Raw genomic sequence first — 20,770 nt, 5'->3', positions numbered from 1 at the left:
TTGTGGTGCTAGGTCCCTGATTACCCATACGGAATTTGTGATGTCCATAGCTTTTGTACAACGCTGAGTAGTTCTCTGAGCACTGGGCAGTGGGAAAAATGCTGGAACTCTCTGATTTTCCCTCTGAGCATCCCATACTTGAGGGGAATGTATACTGAAAATGATTAGTGTGAGGGAGCGAAAAAGTATAAGATATATCATGAGCATGGGCCATTATGTTTTTCGTATTTAAGTAAAAACAGATGTAAACTATATGAGGCTAATGGGGCATTGCTTCCAGAGTCTCAATGTAGCAAAACAAATGGAAACATTTTTTTTTTTTAGCTATAAAATATAGTGTTTAAATGGGCTTATATGGCAGAAAGGGTGGAGCCAGTATGGCATTTTTTCCAGATGTTTGAATTCCTAGTTATTCTTGCCCCAGAACTGGTGATTCACCTTTTCAAAGCTTTATTCCCTCTATCTGTGCCAACAATATGTGAACACCTCCACAATTTTTGTTGTTGTTGTTTAGTATGCTTGAGGGAAAAAGGAAAGGGCAACTTATTTCTCCTTCTCTTGGGTAAAATGTGGCAAATTTTCCACTATCTGCCTTCCTTTCCTTGTGAGGAAAAGATGAGAAGTCAAATGACAGTTTATTAGCACTAGCTATGCTCATCCCTGTCTCAGGCTGGGACCTCAGCCAGAAACATGATTCAAGCATTAGGAGTAAATGAGAGGAATATTGTTCACTGCAAGATTCCCAGCCCTTCCTCAAACTCACAGATAAACCCAACAGATTTGACTGAAATTACAATGAAAGCATCCTGAGGACCTTAAAAGATTCATTTTAGCTTTCATTTATTTTGTTTAAATTTTCCAGAAAATGTAGTTGGTTTTAAGAGAACTGTAAGCAGAAATGCAAGACCCAAAGAAACCTAAATGAAATGCAAAAGCCCAGTTTGGTAAACAAAATATAGCTTTCAGGATTTACTCATATGTACATATATAAATATAATTTAGTAATGATTTTGAGAATTCTGAGCTTCTAATTTGAGGACTTGATACCATGAAAGCGGAACTTATGGATAAATAACAGTTTCTGGAGTACTTTTCACTTTATGTGTGGGACCAGAAATCCTGGCAACATGAAGTATTTAAATATTGTGTTCATATTAACTGCATTAATTAAATATCAGAGATTCAGTGAACTGGATATGGATAACATGCTGGTGAAAGCCATCTATGGTGCTGGTTTTATTAACTGAATCAGTGCACTGTATATTCAATTAAGGGTAGGGTGTCTATAGATAGAAAGCCCTCAGGCCTGTGACTTACAGAGAGGAGTTGGGTTAGTGTGCTACAAGCTGGGTGAAAGCAAGTCTTGGAAAAGGTTTCTCCACGGTATTGAGTAATATACATATAAATATGTGCAGGGAAAAAAATGGCTTTCATATGTACCATAGATGCAGTGTCTGGAATATTAATATCCCTGCATTTGAAGCCTTTACTTCTTGTGACAGCCTAATGAGCCACTGACAGTGGCTGCCTGCTTGTCCTGAGCGAGTGTCCAGCATGATGTTGTTTGTGTTGTACTGCAGGATGCTGAAGTGAGGTTGTCTGACTTCCATCCCCTCGGGAACCTCAGGAAGAGATGTATTGAATCTCCCATAAGGCTATCCTGAGAAACTGTTTTCTATCTAAATAAATACCATCTCCTGGGGATCGTTCAGAATAGTAACCACACTATGACTGCCAACATCTTTCCCTAGAGTCAAAATCTAAAAACCTAAACTACAGCATCTTTAATATGAAGGCACAGTTAAGATGCATTCCCTTTTTGATGCTTTATTACTTACTGACTGAACAACACTGGCTTCCTACCTGTTTCTATGTGTAAGTTAATTTGTATACATTTTGTGTTGTTTGGGACTAACCTTCCTTAGGGACTTTTGTTCTACTTCTTTGTTATACAAAAGCTAGGGTCATCTGTGATGTATTTTTTCTGAAATTTCTTAGAGTTACATGCTAAACAGAGGAGGGAGGAGGTTAAGGCATACTTCTGTATTCCTGTATGAGATTTCTTAGCTGGAAATATATACGTGTGGCCTGTAGTGTAAGTCTAGTCCATCAGCCCCAATGATGTGAGCTTCACAAACAGTTTGTGTGCACAGTAAGTGGGATACAACCCGAATACACCAAGTTTATTATTAATGCAGCAGACATTGTGCAGTAAGTTCAGTGTGTTCTGGCATCACTACTCTTTTTGCACACTGCTGCACAATTGATGTGTGCATAACAAATTACACCAGAAAGCCTGATTTTTTTTTTTTCACCTATGTGCAAAACAATTATCACTGCTGTACCTATCCAGTTTGAATGATGCCTTCTAAACATGTTGGGTTCACTATGTACGCCAGAGTATGTTGATTTCCAGCAGTTTGGCAGTCCAGAATGGACAAACGTCCAGAGTTCTCTGGCTCTGTATAGACAAAATTCTTCTGCAGTAGAAATGTCATAAAAAGCCTTTGTGTTTGATAGTTTTATACAGAAGAGTTGCAGGTTTGAACTTTCAGGTCTACAGGTTCTGAATCTTTTATACATAAACTGATCTCACTTTTGTATACTTATGAAGAAATTTTAGCTAAAAGTCTTAGTTGCTTCTGCAAACTCTGCTTAAACACTACAAAAATGTATAATACAGAATAAGAATTCATTATCATATTATGTTTCTTGCCTTTCCTTGAACTTTACTGCATTGCTATACCTTGAAAACTGATGTTAGAAAATAAAAACTGGTACAAGATGCTCTGGGCTTAGAGGAGACACAATGAAGAAAGACTAGAATGGAAGGCAGTGTGGAATAAAGAAACATAAAATAATTTCTTGGGCTCTTCAGTCAGAAAAAAAAAAGTTGTCTGAGAAAGAGGTATGACAGGGATTTGTACAATTGTAAGGGTTGTATAGAGATAAGCATGGTATTATTCTACATTTTCTTATACTGTAGAAAATTGGGGCACTTCATAAAATGAGCAGGCAGTGAGATCGTAAGAATCAAAAGATGGTTTTGGACACAGGCATCATTAAATTGTGGTATTTACTGACACAGAATGTTTCAGAAGCCAAAAATATGAACAGCTCAGAAGTGGAGTGAATGTAGTCCTGAAGCATAGATCCACTGATGACTATTCAGAACAGCTTCTGAAAATCTTAGAAGCTCATGAAGGATTGATAGCTCGAAGCAGCAAGGATGTACCAGAAGAAGGATTATCATATATTTTATTGTTTGTATGGTCTTAACATCTGTTTAGTATTTGGATACTTAGAAAAATGAATCTTTGCTTGGCCCACTGTGATTATGTATGCTTGCTTTTAGATATCCAGGCATCACCTCTGTATGTTAAATTCTTGATAGCACGTGCGGCATAGTATCAAAGAATCAAAAAAAGTCCTGCAGATATGGGCAGTGAGAGGATTTGATTCCCCTAACAGATAGCAGAGAGAGAATCTGTAGCCAAACAGGAAGAAAAGGCAGTGCTCAGTTGCATGCAGTATTATGAGTCTGCTCTTTGATTTTGTGCATACATTGTGCTATTTATCATAATGAACCATATGAATGTTACCTGAATCTCTATTTTACCAGCCCTAATTGTTTAGTATAATTTTTTGTTTGTTTGTTTTGTTTTGTTTTCTATCAGGTGAAATAGAATTCTTCACTGAGAAATATCAGATCACTTTGTAGAAAAATATTTAGTTCAACCATCCTAATGTCTTTTGGATTTTTTTTACTGTTGACAATATTCCCTTCCCTTCCCTTCCCTTCCCTTCCCTTCCCTTCCCTTCCCTTCCCTTCCCTTCCCTTCCCTTCCCTTCCCTTCCCTTCCCTTCCCTTCCCTTCCCTTCCCTTCCCTTCCCTTCCCTTCCCTTCCCTTCCCTTCCCTTCCCTTCCCTTCCCTTCCCTTCCCTTCCCTTCCCTTCCCTTCCCTTCCCTTCCCTTCCCTTCCCTTCCCTTCCCTTCCCTTCCCTTCCCTTCCCTTCCCTTCCCTTCCCATGCACCAGTGGTTGCAGAAAAAAAGAGGTCAGACAGAAATGAAATAGTACTGAAAAATTAACCTTTATAGGATGGTAGGACAAAATGGCTAAGCAGCCACTATGTAAGTGACCAGTGTGCTTGCCCTGCTCCAATACTGAGAGGAGGTCATGAGGAATTGGGGTTCAGTGGATTTGTGTATGTTTCCTAGTTACCTCTGCCCTGGTCACTTAATTTCTCTTTGTCTCATTTCCTGTCTGGAGAGTGAAGGTGATAATATATCTTTAAATCCCTCTATTTTCTGTCTTGTTTGATTTAACTCTAAGCCTTTGGGCCAGGGTGTTTCTTAAGATGTGTATGTGCAAAGCTGGCAAAATGGTGACCTGACAGCAGTCAGGGCATGCAAATGCTGGTGTGCTTTCTTACATGCATGAGTATGTTATACAGAAATACTTAAACAAAAAGCTAGCCAACCAATAGAAAAACTACTTGGGAAAATAAATATATATATATCCCCATATATATACATGTATATATATGGGGAAGTCCTTAGCTATTCACTTCTGCCCTTTTTTCTCTCTTCCTTTTTTGTACTCTGCTGCCATTCTCTCACTTTCTTTTCCTTAACCTTTCTCAGATGGTGAGAAGGCGGCGTTAAAACAAAAGCTTCCCTCTGTTTAATGGCATACTTTAAAAGAAAAAGTAAACTGTGAGGGAATCACTGCCTGAACTGAGCGTGCCTCCTCCTCCAAACACGCACTTGGGTGGGAACTAGAGCGCTGCTTGATGGCTGCTCTGTGCTGCAGCTGGTCCCACCAGCTTGGCTGCTCGTGCCACCCTCGTCTCCCTCTTCTGTACTGTGAAGAGTGACACACTCGTACGTGCCTTGGAGGCAGAGCTCAGTGAGACGCAGGTGTCACGGGCAGCCTTGCAAGGCATGCCTACTGGCAGCGTCAAACCAGCGTGCCAGCTTTGCAAAAACAAAGCAGAAGCACACAGCCATCCTTCTCGTGGGGGAACCAGTACCCTCTAGCACATGCTGGCTCTAGGAACTGGTGTGTCCATGACCTTTTAGTGATATGGTTTCAGGAAATGTGGAAAGGAATTAAAAAATAAAATAAAAGAGGCTTTTTTTTTTTTTTTTTTTTTTTTTTTTTTTTTTTTTTTTCCAGTGAAAATCATTTCCAGTTTTAAGCATGAGATGTGGAGGGAAAATGTTGCCATTCTCATTTTGATGTGATTGACTCTGAGTGTTGGTGGGTAACTGCCCTCCTGAATCATGTTTCCTAGTGGGAGATTAGGAAGCGATGCCCAGATGGGAGCTAGCAATACCCCACACATCTCACCACTTCTCTGCATGGTTGGGGCTAGGCTGGTACCAAGACTAGATCTCAATGTTAGCCTCACCAATTTGGACTCATATAGGGGAATACTAGGCTTGTTACCGTTTCTATTTTAGAGCTACCAGCCATGGGATGGATTGGGAAAGAAATAGCACTTAAATTCCTCAAGATTTGTCTACCCCACCCTATGATGCATTTAGTATAACGGTGAATATTATTCATTTCTTAAATTAGAAGGTCACAATGCCATTTAAGTCACCCAGTGGAGACAAATTAAATCATGTAGGACCCACATAAACCACTGTGCATGTCTGGGTTTTCAGCCCCTAGTCCTGGCCATCCATATCTCACTGAAATCAGTTTTGCACCATGGGACTCCAAAATGGTTTGTTTGGTCACTACTTAGCTAGACTTTGAGCAATTGTTTTATTGTTTGTCCAGCCTTAGCCCAGGTTGTAAATCTCAGTCCAACTACCCTTTATAGTCATTGTCGTAGCATCTGTCCCTCTGTATCTGAAGCAGCCAGACCCTGATGCAAGCCTGCATGACATCAGTGAGTACCAGACTAGGTCTTAATTAAACAAAAGTTAATCAAGGTATTCTGAAATCTCATATGCAGGATATATTTATATAGTCATGACTAGAGAATACAATTAAATGTGTATCTTTGCCTTTTTTCACGGTGAGCAAATTATTACCATTTAAAACATGGATGTTGCAAGATGCACTCTATGAAAAAATTGCTAAATCATTTCAATAATTCTCAGAGACTTTAAATGACTTTGTCATAGGAATTTTCCTCATTATAAATGTAGTGCTTAATCTCATAATGTACTGCAGACCAACTGTATTTAGTCTTACGGAATAAGCAATAAGGGAAATTTTCATGTGATCTGAGAGTTAAGGACTACATTTATATTTTTTATTTGATGTCTTAGGCTGGACAGTCCATGGAAGTTCACTCAGGTAGGTCCCTCTACTGTACAACCTATTAGAAACTGGCTTTCACAAATTCACTATTTGAATATTTGTTTTTCTCAAAGCAGGAAAGGGAAGAATATACATGTATCAATCATTGTCTTGACGTGATATTTATGATTTTTTTTTTCTGCTACCTCACTGTATAATGTCATATGCTTTGAGCATTAGAATATCCTGTGTATCCATTTTTTCCCACTGTTCTCCTTTACAGTGTATATTCTTAGATCAGTTTTACCATGCCATATCCATTCTGTCCCTGTTAATATTTCTTCAAATTTTATGTCTATTTCTGAGAATTAGATATCAGATGTAATAAGCAGCCAAGGTCCAGCTGCTATGGCCCAGACAATGCTCTCATGTCTCAACTTTTGTTTATTTATTTTCCTTATCTGTAATACATAAACCATTTACTGTAGTATTGGTGTCCCCTCAATAATTTCTTCATCTAATTCTTTGAGTCTAATGCCAGGTGAGATATCGAATCAGTCAACTGCTGTCTCTTCCAGTGAGAACGTAAAATAAAAAATTAAAGGGTGGTCTCATAATTCCTGTCTGAGATCCCCACTCTGGAAACTGATTTTAGCTGTTGCTCCTACCACGCCACCAAAATTACTCTTTATATAGCTACCAGTGAAACTTAACAGAGCTTTGGAACCAGGTGGAAACCAGGTGGAGAAGTTAATTTTTCTTCATAATCTTCTCCATGTCCTCTTAACATGCTGTTGCATCAGCATCTCATACAAGTCTTCCTGTGATGCACTCTGCAGCAAAGTGGAGAACTGAAAGTATTTTGATACAGATCTTGGTACTTAAAGAGTTTTAGCTCTAACTGTGTTAGCGGATGTATGAAAAGCATCTGTCTTACGTCTTGCATGTTCTTTAGCTCCATTTTATTCTCTTCTCCAATTTTCATTCAAGTAGTCATGTGCTATTATGGGTACATTTCTTACAAATATGATGACATTTACTGAACCAGAAAAAAAAAAAAAAAGAGTATTCAACATTTTTCCTGTACTAAAAGTTCCTTGATTATGATGTTTTATCAAGCCAGAACTGTTTGGCATAGCTTTCTTGTCACTTTTTGTAGTTATGCAACAAAACATAAACTGCTTCTCTTTTAATTTTGGTACTCTAGGTCTTACACCAAATAGTCATCCACAGATTTTAAAATAACAGATGATTTTTGTAACTTTGCTGGGCCATTAACATAGTACCACTTTTCTTATTTTTCCCTCATCTTGATTCCTCTGTGTGTCTGTCATAAATGGCAGCTCTTGGGGAAACATCATCAGCCAATGTGGTATACATAAAATTTGTTATTTTCTGTGATGTTTAAGATAGAAATTACTTAAAATATTTTTCTCCAGTTCTGAATTAATAAAGCTATTCAGGGAGCATTAAATAGAACTTCTTGCCTGGCATGACTGGGGAATTGGCAGTTTTTGGTCTTTCAAAGCTATTTGTTTACAGAACTTTCAGTCATCTCACTGTGTTGTTGGATCCTACTTTCAGCTTATTTTTAACATCAGTGTCTTTATCCTGAACTGTAGATTAAATTGATAAATGGGAGAAGACACTACATTTTCCTAAAAGAAAGATCCAATATTATATCAGGGAAAAGCAGACTTCATGTTATATTGAAAACAGACCTAAGCGCATTCAAACATAGAAATGCACAGTAGGTCGGTCATCCAAAGCACCGTAGTGACATGACTTGGAGTACCAGGAAGAAAATTTGATGCAGCTTCTAAAATTAATTTCATTTGAAACCATAAGGACTATAAAAAGCATCTACCGTACTGATAATATCTCTTGCAATTGCATTATACTGTGGGATTTTTTTTTTGAAGTAATGGAAAAGAATTTATTCATTTAGAATGTATGCTCCAGTACAGCTATTTTGGCTGCTGGAAAGGAAATATGGGAGAAATATGCACTGACAAGTGGAGCAGGAGAAGAAAGTCCTAGCATATTTAGTGGTAATCCTTAAAATTTAACCAGTATTCTAATAACGTCATAAATATCAACAATGAAGCAGAAATTACTTTTATAAAGCTAATTAAGATTATTTTTTTTTCTTAACTAGTTGTACTACTTGATTTTTGTTTTCAATAACTAATACTTGTTTTTTAAAAAAAAACAGTTGGATATTTAAAATTAGCTGATAAAGCTGGAGTGGGTAGTTTATACAGTTTAACGTAGAGATATTCCTTTCTGACCAAAGTTATGAGCATTAAAAGAAGAAAGCAATAAATGCACTGGTCATCATGATATTTTATTTATTTGTTTACTTTCTGAGAAGTCCAGTCTGATGCTAGCTGTTTGGGTAGATTATGCAAAAAGACAGGTTGTAGAGCAAAATTCACATGAATAAAGCTAAACAGAAATCAACGAGCTTCTTTAATAGAGTTAAATGTAAATATTTGAAGTAACACATACAGAAAAGAAATTATATCAGGGAGTGTATTTTAACAGTGTATAAAAGACAATAGCACTGAATTTGGAAAACAGATTTGGAAATGGACTCTCTTATTTCAGAATGTGAAGAGGTTTTCCTGTCTAAATTTACATTATGCTAAGTGAGACTTTTTGTGATATTACCTAGATGACATTTAATTTAAATATTTTAAGTATCCATGCCCTGATTTTTCTGTTTGGGAATGTAGAATTTAAAGTTCACACTTATGTTTAGGTAGATACAAATGATCTGACCTTCAAAGCATCTTGTATTGAGAGGGAAGATAGGAAATGTGATTTTTTCAGTGTTACAGCTGGTATCCAGGGAACTGCACATGAAAAAAACAGAGGTCTTTGCAGGTCATGTTGGCAGAAACTACCCTGAAGAACAGGGTTACTATGCAGAAGTACAAAATAATGCAGTGTATAAATACAATGTACAAAGAAAGAGTCAAGAGCTCAAACACATTAAGAGCCCAAACTATTACTATGTGAAAGAGCCACTGAGCTTGTGGCTGTTGTAAAGTACATCTATCTGCTGAAATGGAAAGTCAGGGCTACAAGTCTGAGCACTAGAATGCCCAAACATTCACTCAGTTTAGCAGTTAGGTCTCTTCAAGACCTGTGTTGGGCCATTTCAGCTTGCTTGCTCCAATGTGAATCTGTTGTACAGGAGAGTATCCCTCAGCAATGGGGATGAAATCGTAATCCACATGGGTTTCCTGAAGGCTTTTAACAAGGCCCCTCCTAAAGGCTCTGTAGTGTCTCAGTGGCAGAAAAATCAAAAATGGAGAATATGAATAAATATTGATTTTTCTCAGTTGAAAGAGGTCATCAGTGGAGTCTAACTGGATTTGTGGAAGGATTCTTTTTCTCCATAATATTCATAATTATTTTAGAAAGAGGCTGGAGAATGAGGTGACAGTTGTTTTTGACAAGGCTAAGTTACTCAGGATTAAAAACCGAATCCTGACTGTAAGGAGTACAGAAGAATCTCATGGTACTAGGTGATAAAATAGCATAACAAATTTGTCTGTAGTGAATGTAAAGTAAAAATAATGAAGAAATATAATTCTAAATGTATATAAAGTTCACACTGGCTGTCAGCTGGCTGTTACCATTTTGGAATAATATCTTTGGGGGATAGTAAATATGTCTATGTAAATATCAGCTCATTGCTCAGTAGTGGTTGACAAACATGTTGGTATGAATTGTTAGCAATTGCACTAAAGGTATGGGTTAAACAGGATTTGTAGTTAGATGTTAAATCAACTACTGCAGTTGGAGAAAGTAGACAAAATTTTTGTATACAAATCTCGATGAAAATGGGGATGGAAGGGAGAGACTAAAGACCTTAATACAGATGAAGAACAATGGGATCCAGCAAGAAAGAAATAGACAACAAAACAGTGAACAGTAGCATCTGATTTTTCACCACCATAAAAGACAGAACATTAGGCTAAAGAGACTTCCTCTGACCCAACATATACTCCTGTCACATCCCTGTATAAATTTATGTACCTACAGGGCCATTCCAACCTCCTTTCAAAAAATGGTATTGAAGAAAAGGTACAGGGAAGGGTGACAAGGGAGATCAAACAATTGAAATTGTCTACATGATAGAATGGACTACACACTAAGACACTTTAACCCAGAAAAAAGATGTCTTAAGAGGACATGACTGATGTCTGTAAAGTCACAAATGGCAAGGAGAAGACTAAGAAGGACTGTTTATTTGTTGTCTTTCATAATAAAAAATGTATGATGAAATTACCAGAGGTCGTGACCAGAATAAATAAAACAAGTCACTATTTTGTGCATCAGAAACAGAGGTTGTAGATGCCAAATGCTTATACAGGGTCAAAGAACAGAGAAAGAAGACCAGAAGTCTTGAAGACCAGAGTCTTCAAGCTATTCATTGTCTTTTTGCATTTTTTATATGCAGATCTGATCTGTAGGTGATACACGTGATGTCCTTGCAGTTCACCTTCAGGCTTCTTTTGGGAACAAGTCAGCTAAGTCCCTCTGAGGATTTGGACACCACAATGAAATGTCATTAGTGTGCTTTTTACAACCAGCACTATGGAGGATTGTTTCATCATTTGGTTAATTTGAGTTTACCATGCAGATGAGAGGGTTTCAGCATAATTCACTGTGGATGAAGCTAGTCTAGCCCTGAGCAGCACGGACACAAATCAGTCTGCTGTAGTTGGTCCAAAAGACAGCGCTCACTTCCTGGGGAGGTCCACAAGGCTAAGAATGTAGCCAAAGTATATTAGATTGGGTTTTGGAGGTGTCTGACCTAAAGGTGGTAGGACTGTAAGAGGCATGCTTGCTCTTTTCTCACTCTTGTCTCTATTCTCTAGCTACTGCCTGGTATCAGGGTCAGAAAATTATGTTCTTATGCTTTTTTAGGAGATTGGTAAGGGCTCATTTCTGGAAATAACAGCTTGTATTTTAAAGCCAGTCTTTATTTCTATCCTCTTTTTGAATAAGACTGCCTAGCAGACATAAGTATGGTGTAATCTTTTGTTTTTGGTTTCACTCATCAGAGTTTGTATTGCCTTAAACTAGCCCGTGAAATTCACAGAATCACAGAATCTTTGAGTTTGGAATGGAGCTCTGGAAATTGCCTAGTCCAACCCCATTGCCTGATTAAGAAACTGGGTAAATTATTTTTTAGAAGACAGGTAAGCAACAGATATTTGAAAGTGCATATTTATCTTTGCTAAGCCTCTCTACCACTCCCAGACTGATGAATTAATCCTACAGTCCTAGAAGAAAGAACATTTTACTGTATCTTAACTTCTGACCTTTTCTTCCATTTGTAATTTCAATGTAGAAATAATTTTATTTAATGTTGTTAAATGTTGCCCAAGTCTCACAATAGGGTATCTTATCCTTTCAGTAAGTATTTCTACATTTGGTACTACATTCCCAAAACACAAAACATTGTTTTAAGACATGATATTAGTTTTTTTTTTTTTTTTTTTTTTTTTTTTTTTTTAACTGCAGGTTATTTTAGTTTTTCTTTGTAAATTACTTTGGCTATTTGAAAGAAATCACAATGATTTTTGCATATTTAAATATCATCTCTTGAAATGTGTCATCGCTTACAATGTCACTTGATTCTAACTTGACCCTAATTCTGTTAATACCTACTCCTACTTGTAAACCTTGAGTAAAGTCAGTGAATTGAGAGGAACCAGAGGTGTATAAAAACAGTGTGTTACTGGAAATAGATCCTGATTGCTTAAATGAACTGGTGGATAGAACTACAGGAGGAAAAAGCTAAATTATATGATATCTTTCCAAGAATGAGATTGTGTTTAGAATAGTTTTGTTACCTTCTTGAAGTGCAAAAGCAACAACAACAACAACAACAAAATAAAACAGAAAACACCACCTTTTTTAATTTATATATTTAGGTGTATTCTGATTATTCATTTTGCTCCTTTAGTGTTGTGTTTAAAATATTAAAACTGATGTTTGTTCTCAGAAGGTGGTGGTACAGTTCGCACTGGTGTAGACTTCTCATTCTTGATTTATCACTATATTAGAATTGAAATGTAGTCAGTGTTTCATATTAGGAATTCATCTGACAAATGCAGAATCTGAGTTACCAAGATATTTTTAAAGAGAGGAAGGAACAGATAGGGGATTAAGGGTTTTAAAATCCCAAATCAAGGGATTGATCCTGCAAAGTACTGGACAATGTAGCTCTGTAGCTCTGTTCCAGCAAGACTTACATGTGCTTTTGTTCAGGCCCAGTATTTAGCACTGTTAAATTTCAAATTAATAGTTCTTAAAAAAAAAAAAAAGATTTTTTTTTAAATAAATATCTTTCTTCTTGAAAAAGACGATTCATATTCCCTTTCGCCCACAGATTTCAAAGCACTCTTTGAATAGATATATGTACAGAAACTATAAAATAAGAATGAGAATGTAATGGTGAATTCTCAGTTAAACATGGTAAAGAAATAGAAAGGAAATCAAAACAGAAACCTTCATTTTCTTGTGTCAACTTTTCATATTGGACTCACATAATAGCTTTATATTCCTTTCTTTTTTTTTCTTGTTTATTTTCAACATAACACCCTCAGACTCCTCATTTGTGGCCAAAGCTGTGAATTCATGCAGAAATGAAGGACAGGATGCATCTTCTGAGCTCCCACATCTTTTCCTTAAATTGTGGGTGTCTTGTTGAGAGGAAATGTGCTTGCTGTATATTCACCTCTCATCCCCTTCCCAAACGAGAGGGTAGACAGAGGGCAAAATTCAGACTCTACCCTCATTAAAGGGAAGACTGCTTTTGAAAAAGGTAGAGCAGTGGTAGCAGCTTATTTCTGCTAAGGACCGAGAGCTGGCTCATATATTTTTGAGCCTAACCAACATGTTTCTTTTCTCCCAGTATGTTACAGATACATATTGGTCCCTAGTCAGACTAGATTGCTTAAATACATGCCATCATCTTTAATTTTGTCTCATCCCTTGTTCTGGCAAGTTCTACCTGGTTTTATTAAAACAGTTGACTTTCCCTGGGTATGCATATATGCATGTACATATGCAATAGAGATAGCTGTGAGTTCTTGGATGTTCCAGGAGATCTCTGAACTTTGCAGAGTTAAAGTGCCACTGGTTCTCCACGTGTGTGTGAGACGGTGTGTTCCTGTTGAGGGAATGATATGGATATCCACCAGAAATAAAGTCCAAGAAGTTTCAGCCTGAAATGGGAAGAAGATGTTCAGGATAAATTTGGACCCATTTTAGTAACTGGATATTATGAGTTTAGGGTGCTGGCTGGGGAATCCCTTTGTTACTCAATTGCTAAAGGAATACAGTACTTATATTTTGTGTTTGGTCAAAAGACTGAATTTCCAGAAGAGTAAGACTCAGTGTTATTAAATGTAAGTTCTTTACTTGAGCATTAAGAAATGCTTGTTTGCATTCTAAGGGCAATATTTACTGATTTCTACAGTTATAGTTTGTGAAACAAAAAAGAACCAGAACTTCACTTTCATTAGCCATAATAGTAGTTTAGCTATTTTCACTGCATTAATCTTGCTGCTAACTGTTTCTTTCACACTGTGAGAAGACAGTGTATGACAGGAAAAATCTGTAACATCATTCAACATTTGATTATGTGCCCTTTTTCCTCAAAACCAATTTGCATGCCTACAAATATCAGCGTTTCCCAGTGGAATTGAAGGTGTAAAATATTGTCTCTCGAGCTCAAAATCATTTAGCCAAAGATTCTTTAGTATTTGGGAATTCTGGCTGGATGATTTCAAAAGCAAAACCATATGCCATTTACATGATTTGGAATTTCTCCAGTTGCATAGAACATGAGTGGAAAGTGAAAAAAAAAAAAAAAAAGAATAAAGAAAAGAAAACTCACACTAATTAGATGTTAATAAATACAGGTGCTATACTGTGTAGTGTAATTCATCTTCACAGCAAGCTGTGTGATGAGTCAGAGACAGCAGATTCTGAGTGATACTATTTTGTACACAGGCATGTATATTCTCGATACACGCTAAGATCCAAATTAAGGTAAAACTGAAAGGGTTGTGTAACAGATATTTTTCAAAATTCAAGAAGTGCAGTTCTCTCTGGCCATGGAAAAATAATGTAATGCTTTTCATTTGGTTGGGTTTTGTCTGTTCACTCCTCACTGTAAATGCAACCAGGGTAGTAGTTGTATGGCAATTTGATTATAAATCTACCCAAGAAGATCCTGGCCTGACCATCCTCATCTCCTCATTCCCCCCAAGACTTCCCCCAAATTTCCTTAACCATCCCAGACAGTGAGGTGCCTGTAACAAGAGGGCTCCTTCCCTCCCCAACCAAAACCTTATTCCTGGCCATACCTGGTCTGCTGAGACCAAGTTATGTTGGGACTAACCTGCCAGCTCTCCTGTATGACTTGCTGCACAGGGAAAGCTGTTATATGTCTGCACACTGTTTTCACTGTTTTGCTCCCCTCCCCTCCTCAGTAGGAGATCTGGCTCATGTGCAGCTTGTGGGCTCTTTCTCTTTCACGTGTGAGAAAACATTGTGGAGGCTCCTTGGTTTTAAAATTTCAGAGAGAGAAATGGATTCAGATAGTGTAGATTTGAGTCATCTATAGCTCTTTTAGTACTCAGATACAGCAAGACATTTCTGGGTCTGAGGGGCTGGTGTGTCCTATCTGCTGATGCTATGTTGTGTGTGTAGACACACATGCATACATCGCATGCTCAAGAGAGAAGGCACAAAGGAGAAAGGAATCAGTTCTGTGCAAATGGACGGATAAAAGCATGATTAAAGACTGGCCTTACATTCTCAGCTGATGCTTCTTTAACGTGACAGCTCACTGAGATGTGCTTGTGTCTGAAATAACACAAGAAGGCACAGTCATGCTCCAGCCTCCAGGAATTTACCATAATAATATGTTGTATGGTGTTGTAAGAAAAATGAACGCACAAAGAAAAACCCTTTGCATAAAAATTTGATTGGACAATTAAAAATGCATTAATAATTGAAGCGACTACAAAAGCTTTCTACTATTCTCATTGAGAAAAAATGCTTAAAGCAAGGGATCCACACATTATTCTGGGGCAGCAAATAGCTGGTATTTACAGTATGGATTACTCGATTTTCTTTAGCCTGATGAACAGGGCTCCCAAAGCTTATTGTGGCTGTTTTCTCGTTTATATGAGCCACGTGGCTGCTGTGATTTCCTTTTGTCAGCATCCCCTCCCCCCTCAGCATAACCCCCCGCGCCTCAAACACAGATGTTGTACCGTGCTCTTTGTGTGCATGCATGTCTACGAGTGTAAAACCGGGAAAGAAAGGCTGTGGCTAATGCACTGGAAAACCAAAGCTGAAGTGCAGGACTTGGCTTGAGACTTTATTCCTTTATTACAGTGAGATGTTAGCGTAGACTAAGTGTAGGACTAATGTGTACGAACGAGTAGTGTTTAATAGCAGCCACGCTGCTTAGAAAATCATCAATTTAACGTAAGCAGGGATGGCAGTTTCATTAAATAACGCTACGATCTCTCAACCATATTCTTAACTAGTAATCTCCCCGTAGCAAAATACATAGATAATCAACCTCCTAGCCTGCCAGTAAACTTGCAGGGGAATTAAATCCTGGAGGAAGGAGCCTGTAGCCCCGGAGGAAGGCTGAGTGCATGTTTCGCTGTCGTCTTTTCAGCTCATCTCAGTGGTCCCACTGCTAGAATGTGCTCTGTTGTCATGGCAACCCCATCTCCTGCTTCCTACAGGAAAGATTAGCTCGTACTGTGCACTGGAGAGAATTTAGGGGAAGTCAAGCTAATCCCTGGGTGCACTGCGAGAGAAAGGTTGGACCTCGCCTGAGGGATGCTGTATCTGCAATGATAGAATTGGCCTGCCACAGACACTGGTATTTAAGTTGAAGAGCAGAATTCACAGTAAGTGTCAGATCCTCCAGAGAGGAATATTGAATGAGGTTTTCTAAGTCTTGCCGAAGACTGTCCCATGCCAACAGTGGAATGACAGCAGGAGGCTGTGTGTGGAATACCAATACGTTTCACCCGTTTAGGTGGTATTTCAAATACAGATTCAGAGCCTTAGTTCCCTGGAAACTAGGTGATAAAATTTTAAAACATCATCGTGAGACGCGCACCTAGGAACCTGGAGCATGTCTCATTTGGTGCATAACGCTGAACAAGTGATGATGAGCGTGACTTACAAATTGTGTATGCACTGTGCGGCGTGCTTAAGAATTCCTGTGTGCTGAAAAATAAGCGGGAAAGTGTGATTTGTGTGTGCTGCAAAGTCAACTGCAAAAGTGCTGAACTATCAATATTAAGCATGAAAATGTACAACTCTGATTCAACAGTGTTTTTTCTTCATATTAAAACCCAAACAGAGGGAACATGAGATTTTAAAGGTATAGTCATGATACAAGCTTTTATTTGAGGAAAACTCATTTTAATGTAGCTAAATTAAGGTGGTGTGTGACATGATGCAGCATGTGAAATGTGTGTCTGTTTTATTGCTTGTAGTACGTAAACAGAGAGTATTCTAGCTATTCAATTTCTGGTTATTTTAATGCTTTAGCTGTCTTTGATACGGTCCTGTATTTCACTTTAATAGATGCTCAAGTCTCCCAGCTTTAAACTAGATGATTTGCAATAAGGTTTGAACTGTCTGTTTGTTATTACTGTCAGCTTTTCCTAAACTTATTATTTTTAACAGAGTTTTTATGTTCAGCCTATAGATTTTTACAATGTTAGTATGTATATTTTTCCTATTGAGTTTTTAAGTAAAAAAGTAACTTTATGATTATTTAATATATACAAATACTGTCTAATTTAGATCTATTTATGCATATGTTTTACATGTATAAAATGTATGTATGTGTGTGTGTGTTTCTGCACTACATACATGCATATACATATGCAGACAAATGGGGTCTTTGTTTTAATGAGGCCCGTTAGTGATTCATGATTATATATCACTGGGGAAGTAAAAGACCTGTTTTCACTTTGAAGGATAGGCAATTTTCGCATATCTAAAACCTTTCTTGTTGCAAAAACCTTATAAACACACTCAGTTTGCTTAAAGGAACAGCATATGTATGGTTCTCTGTGTGTCTGTAGAGTTAAAAGGGAGATCATCTGGACTGATATGATGAAAAAATACTGTGTTGCCTTTCCAGTGACCTGGGTCCATGAAATGGGTAGTGAAGAGATATTTGTTTTCTTCTACTCCCACCCAGGGCAGCTTAGAAAGGGTCACACATAAGCCCCAGGTTGGTTAATATGAGTGATCTCAGAAAACTTTTTTTTTTTTTTTTTGTCTCATTTACCAAGTATAAAAGCACTGATAATCAAAGAGAATGTCTGTCTTCTCTGTAGATGATAAAATCAGTAGCCAGTGTATATCTATGATATAGAAGACTATAGAAAAAAGCACAAAATGTACAGCAGATTTATGCCATTATTCAAGCTGGCCCTTGAATCTGTGGTAGACATATGGGTGACAGGGAATCCACACAACTGTCAAGCAAACTGGGGATGGGGGTAAGAAAATTTATCAAATGTTTTTCATTAGAGAGAGCACTCAGAAATTATTCTTCATTATCCTTCCAGTTAAAATATGGATTTTAAAAGCCTATTCTGTGGTAAAATAACATACTTTTGCCAGATAATTCATTGTGTATTCTCACAACCTCTATGAGGCTATTTTAGTTACACCTTTTAATATAGCTATTTATACATTTTTAAAAATTGTGAGTGTTTAATTACACAAATTTTCTACCTTTTGTGTCATTTTCTTAAATTAACCAAGATGTTGGACTTTTTTCTCTCAAGGTCATGTTTTGTTACCTTTCTTTCTTTTCACACCCCTAGTGCTTAATTTTTGTATTGTATAAGGTTGGCTGGTCAAACATTGTCTCAACTTTTTCTGTCTTCTGCAAAATGTGGGATTTTAGGAAGTTGGTCCAAGTTTTATTACAGCTGAATTTTCATAAAGGGACTTGAACTCCTTATCTGTATTTTTGGACAATTTTAAGCACCAATTGTAAACAGGACTAATTACACGTGAGAAAGTGCAATAAGGTTCAAAGCATGCACCTAAACCCATAACCTGTGTTGCATTCTCTTCTAAGAAAAGGCTGCCAAAACTTGTAACAGTGTGAGTGTATTACACACAAGGGCAGATTCAAGTAATAGAGACAGTTCAGAATCAGGAGGCCAGGCCTCCAAACTTGAGGGAGTTCCTATATAATCTCTGTGCTTTGATTAAAGAGAACTCATTTCCTAGAGTTGCCAGAAACTAAGAAGCAGAGGCAGCTCTGATTACTGTATATAAAAATAAACAAATAAATAATTTTATCAGAGTTCCTTAACTCCTCAAAATTACAGATGTAGCCCCTTTTACCAGGTTTCCTCAACTGGACTTTTCCTGCTGTGAGAACTCTTTGCTTCCTTACTGCAGCAGGTTACTTCCCAGCCCAGCCTCTTCTCTTCATTCCTGCTCCCTGCAGGTACTGCCCTCTGCCTGAACTGCCTCCTTCCCACCGTGTCTTAGCATTCAGGCTGTCTGCTGGTTAGATGTTGAACTGACTAACATCATGCATCTGGTGTGTCTTTTACATGCATAAAATTGGTGTGATTTAATGTATATACAGGATCACCAGATCAAATTTGAGAATAATGACACCAATCAGAAAAATATTATAATTAGTGCGTTACTCTCTTTCCTTGAAACATTTCTCACTATTGCAAAAATTAAAATTATAATAACAATTAAAAACAAAAACAAAAACAAAAATATTTATAAAGCACAGCCCCTTCCTGCAACCTGAGATCTTCCTCCATTTGGAATTCATGGATAAAAATTTGTCTCTTTCTCATTCAGGTACTAATTCAGGGAAAAGGAGGTAAGATGTTCAGCACTTCCCAGGTGGTATGTTGCACCTCACAGAACCTGGCCGTCTGTTAACACCCAAAAATATGCTAAAATCACAAACTCTATTCTACCCCAGCAGGAATCTTGCTGCTGGTATTCTTATTAAATCAGTAACAGAAATCACATATTTATACTACATACAAACTTCAGGCTACATTGCATCTTTATATACAATGTATGTGTCTCTCCATATTAGAGATTTATCCATCACATTTTAATAAGAAAACGGCAATAGTGATGATATGTTTTTCTTGGTTGCAAGGCATTTTTTTTTCCTGGGGCTTATTTGTCTCTTTAATTCCTTTTAAAATGTATGTATATATCTCATATTTCCAAAGAGACCATAAATGGATTGAAGGTAGCAAAAGTGGCCTTCAATGAAAGAAGAGTATCTTCAACTGAAACAGAAAGTTTAAATTTATTGGGATTTTATTTGTCTTTAAACATAAGCTCAGATCTTTTGATTTTTATTTGTATTTTTCTTATTAAACAATTCGGCAAGGATTTAAAAATATTTTTGTGTTGAATTTGCCTTAATTCAAAAAAGTAATAGCAACATGGCAATATTTTGGATATTTTCAATCTCCTTTATCTTCCTTTTCTTCCCCAAAATAAAACTCTGAAGCCAGTAGTTGTATGTAAATTGCATTAATTTAATGGACTAAATTATTTCCCAGGCAATGCACACTGGCTGCTATTGACTCTAGTGAGATTAAGAACATATATATCCAAAGGTAGATTTCAGCCATGTGTATGGTGTTCTTCTGGCCAGCTTTGTAGCAGTTAATTAAAAAATGTTTTCTCAGTGTTGTGTTTCTGGCTTTGCTGTAATAAGTATTTTATATTAGCTGAAGAATTGGGCAAAATAACAATGCTAATTTTCAGCAAGGCCAGGTATAAGGGGTGAGAAAACAAGATTTCCTGGGAAAATTCGGTTTCTACTGGTAGATGAAATGCCATGTGTTGTCTGGATGTCGGCCCTAATTCTAATGTAAGTGGAATTGTTGTGACCCTAGTGTTCTTGTAATTTTGTAGGTTGCTAGCCATAGCAAAGTGAATTTTTCAGCCTTCTCCAGAGGCCATTTGTGAGACCATGACAGCAAGGGGCTACAAGGAGCATGAGGGGCATACAAGCCCCCTATTGAGCAATGCAAAGGTTTATTTTACGGGCAGAATATAAAAATGTAAAACATTAGTATGAATAATATGAAAATCACAGTTGAGGTAGAAATTTATACAATGGGAATTCAGGGTTTCTCTTGTTATTTTACCAGAATCGTCCACCTAGAATTTTACAGGAGCTAGGAGAGAAAGTGTGAACCCAAAATTTGAGTGATCAGTATTTTCACATGTAGTGCATTTTAATTTCTCATTGCACATTTATTCTTGATAATACATTAGTTATTGGTGTATTCCAGATAGACCTTTAATGGTCTGTGTATAGATAGGTAAGTCATTTTGTGTTTGTCTTTCTCTGTTTGTTATAGTTCATAATGTTTTCTGAAACATGGAAAGTAGAGGAAGATAAGAC

At 37.2% G+C, this 20,770-nt stretch overlaps 1 protein-coding gene across 5 annotated transcripts in view; it reads left to right on the top strand.

Annotated features, from left to right (window-relative positions):
- The window catches only part of NOL4 (nucleolar protein 4), a 192,754-nt gene that overhangs the window by 70,773 nt on the left and 101,211 nt on the right, over positions 1 to 20,770 (top strand). The window contains exon 1 of one of the 5 annotated variants that reach the window (XM_013098249.5): positions 16,073 to 16,229. The exons of the other annotated variants lie outside the window; for them this stretch is intronic. The gene's annotated coding sequence lies outside the window, so the exon portion shown is untranslated. Of the gene's footprint in view, positions 1 to 16,072; positions 16,230 to 20,770 lie in introns of those variants that run through there. 5 annotated transcript variants of the gene reach the window in all.

This window comes from Anas platyrhynchos, chromosome 2 (assembly GCF_047663525.1).
Source record: "Anas platyrhynchos isolate ZD024472 breed Pekin duck chromosome 2, IASCAAS_PekinDuck_T2T, whole genome shotgun sequence".
In the NCBI taxonomy this organism is placed as follows: domain Eukaryota; kingdom Metazoa; phylum Chordata; class Aves; order Anseriformes; family Anatidae; genus Anas; species Anas platyrhynchos.
This window is presented reverse-complemented; position numbering and strand designations above follow the sequence as displayed.